We start from the raw sequence: 4,074 nt of genomic DNA, 5'->3' as shown, positions 1-4,074 counted from the left end.
GCAGAGGGCACCAACGAGCGAGTCCTCAATGAATGGGGTGAATGGAGCTAAACGGCTAAAAATGAAGTTAAAATAGTTTCTAATCTCTCGCCCAGAACTTTCCTTTAATTTTAGACAGTAAAAGGATGTATTTCACTAAAAAAACAAAGAAAACTCACCTGTATGTTTCCTTTTTTTCTACAGCAAACGGGTTTTGGGCAGCAGGACGCTAACATTACTGTACTGAGTGCTGATTGGTTGGCGAGCGGAGCAGCTCATTGGCTGTTCGTGTTCACTGACATCATGAACGTACATGAGACGCCGTTTTAAACTCCTATAACTCGAGTTTAAAAGCTCTTAAAAATATATCAGCAGTGTTAAAATGTTTTATGCTGCTCTGTGTTCAGGAAATGATTGTATTCTTTTACATTAAAAATATTTAAGCATTTATAAACTATGATTTTGCTCAAAGGCTCCATCTTAACATATTCATTTTGGACTCGCTCAGGAGCGCCCTCTAGTGTTTGAGAAACCTGGAAGACATTACAGAGCGGTAATTCTCCTGCCTTAACTAAGAGGTCGAACAAACTGTACAGAAAGCTGGTAAAATGTCATTCAAGAAGCTCTGATGATCTCTGTGTACATAATATTGACTTTCCAGTGTAAAATACTTCGTTGTAGCCAATCAAAATAGCGATGAATTAGCCATCATGCTAACATTAGCTCGATTACAAGACAAATAGCAACTCTCTGATGAGAAAAGGAGAATTTCACTTGAGTGGTAAAGAATATGGGGAACATATATTTGCTGCTGGTTCTGTTTATCCTGTCTACCTGTTTAACCTGTGTACCTGGTCTTGTTCCAGGTGGTTGTTAGGAGCCCCATTTTCTCAGTAGACTTTAATCATTTTTTGAAGAGTTTTTTTCTGAAACTCCTGCTTTTCTCATTTATTTTCCTTTGACTTTCTTCTTCCTTCCCAAGTGGATTATCTTATATCTAATCTCAGAATTGTGTACAGTATGTCATGTGCTTATGTTACCAACCTCATAGCTACGAAAGAGCAGGTGTGTGGGCGGAGCCTGGACGGGACGATTACATCATACCATGTTTATTTCTGCTTTTATTTCTGCTTCTCTTTTTGAAAGTTGAAGGTTGTCAATGCTGGACTGTCAGATGCTGTTTATGTCTTTATTTGTACATATTAGTGTGTGTGTCGGTGTGTATGAGTGTGTGTAGCTCCAGTGTCATTTCTAGACGTCCACACAGAGTCCACACTATCTGTCCCTCTGAATACAATAAACTACACGAAGCTGTAAAAAAAGCACCTGTTTGAGTCGGTCTTATTTCTCTGACCCTCTGTCTGGGGGAATTTGGCTTTGTGTCTTGTATTTTGTCCATAGCAGGCGGCCAATTAAAAGACGGAAAGAGAAAATATCCGCAACGAAGATTTAATTATTGATCTTCCAGTGAGCTGCACTTTCTCACTGTGGTACATGATGCGTATGTGTACAGTGTGGTATATTAAACATGGGCTCTATTGCTCAGTGGTCAGTTCTACTAATAACAATTATAATAGCATTAATTCATGTAATCAATCAGCACCAGCCAACCTGAAGCCTGAATTTTATAAACACTGTACACTCAAAAAATTGATTTATGGCCATCATAAACATTATCCTGCCTTCCGCCCAATGACAGCTGGGATAGGCTCCAGCACCCCACCGCGACCCAGAAGGATAAGCGGTTTAGAAGATGTATGTATGTATGTATAAACATTAAGCAAATAATTTACATAAAACTTAAAAAACAAAAATATACTTTACTTATTTATATTCATTAGAAGCAGCCCAATTTGGATAATTCCCAAACTGATTTAACTGATTTGTATAAGACCTGTCAGATTTTTCCACTGAACGCATCATCAACCGGGAAATTGCTTCAGCTGGCATGGAGGACACGAAACGGCTCTATTTATTTTTTATTTATCTTCTACCATCCTTCGTTATTCAGTGCAACTGCAATGAAATAGTGGTAACACTATTCTATGAATGTCATGTTTGTAAGCATCTATAAACACATTTATAACATGTTATAATGCCTTCATACGGCATTATAAACATTTATAAAAATGAAATACACTTTATAGCCATGTTTATTATACATTATGAATTGTTAATATAATGCATTATAAGTAGTGTTGATAACAGGTTATACTGTCAGTGCCAAAGAAGTCAGTCCCAGCTTGGAGAGCGTAAAGTAAAGACAAATACCAAGCTAACGGTGGTGTACATTACCTTTCCCACACTGGGTAAAACACTGATGGCAGCTCTAGTTTAAACTCTGACATTTGAAGCCTGTAATGTGCTTTATTGTGAATGTTTTAGTGTTTCAGTAAATCCTTCAGTAAATACTTCAACTTGAAGCCTCACTCTGAACACTGGAGGAGGCTTTAGTACAGTACGCTTCACTTTACTTAGAGCGGACAAATACGACTTATGAGCTCTTATAATTTGTTACGATCAGTACTTATAATGTATTATGTTAACAATTCATAATGCATAATAAGCATGGCTATAACGTGTAATGCATTTTTATAAATATTTATAGCCATGTTTATAATGCCTTATGAATGCATTATAACATGTTATGAATGTGTCTATAGATGCTTACAAAGGTGACATTCATAGAAAGTGTTACCGAAATAGTGATGCACTTTAACTTAATTTGTGTTCATCCTTGCTAGGTCTGCTGTCATGGTAACGGGTACAAAACGTCGATTAAATAAACGATGGCAGTGATTTATTGTGAAGCAGGGTATAAAGACGTACTCCATTAATATTCAGATCAACAGTTCATGGTTTTGGTAACTGTAGGTGACCTCGACATGTTAGCATGGCATGAAGTGACTGATAGCATTAGCTGCTAACTTGCGTGATGGTCAGCATGAGAGCTGCACCTCAGCAGGAATGCTGTGCACATAAACATCTGCTTTAATTAGTAGTTCAGTTATGCGTGAATAGAAAGTCTAAACCAGGGAATTTGATCACAGATGAAATATATAAAGTTATGTTTATTTCTTTCACGTTAGACTTTAAAGTGTACAGTTGTACGTTGTAATGAGCCTCAAATGCTGTTTAATACAGTTTGGACTACAGTAAATGTCTGTGAATTTAACATGTATTGTCATTTAATACATTTCCACAGTCTGAGGAATTGTGCTCTGAATACAGAAGGTGCTATTAACTCTAGAAATACATAAACGTTATGTAAAAGAATTGCATAAATCCTACAAGCACTTCTAATTTAAACGTTATTTAATTCGTTCGGGTTTATTGAACATGATGGAAAAACAAATTATAATACCATTTTTCACATTGGATTTATGTGTTTAAATTGAATGCAAAATTGACATGTAATTAAAATACGATATAGTATATGATATACTGTTTATACTAAATGGTATATCATACAACAGGAGAAACCACAGCAACTCTATTATTATGTACCTCACTGCCATCTATCATATCTCAAAACTATCATAAAACAGTGTCTCAGTCATCAGGCAGTGAATTCATAACCATTTCATGTAGTAACTTTCTGTGAGGGAGCTTTTAGAGGTGGACGTCTGGTTCCTATCACCACCACTGTGAACAGTTCTGACTCGGTAAGTTTCTCTAGAACAGAGCGTTTCACACCAAACCACTCTGAACGACTCTGTTTACATTATAGGGTCCTTTTTGATTTCAGCTTGCCTTTAGTTGCTCCCCTAAACTTAAACTACTGAAGTCTGAGTGTAGGTGCACAGTTTTGCCTCTAGATGGAGTAACGTCAGTATTGAAGCAATGTGAGGACAGTGGCATCAGTAATTATTATTATTTTATTATTATTATTATTAGTAGTAGTAGTAGTAGTAGTATTAGTATTAATTACTATTCTAATGCTTTACAATGAAGTTAAAGACTGAAAAAGATCAAAATAAAAAGACATTTATATTTAAAGAACTTAGTACAGTAAAAATAACATATAAAAGTCACTTGACTACTCTGAAAAGCACTTATGTGCAACGTTAAAGGAATAGCTGGACCAAACATGCT

This window comes from Colossoma macropomum, unplaced genomic scaffold (assembly GCF_904425465.1).
Source record: "Colossoma macropomum unplaced genomic scaffold, Colossoma_macropomum, whole genome shotgun sequence".
Taxonomy (NCBI): Eukaryota; Metazoa; Chordata; class Actinopteri; order Characiformes; family Serrasalmidae; genus Colossoma; species Colossoma macropomum.
Note: the sequence above shows the minus strand (reverse complement) of the source record.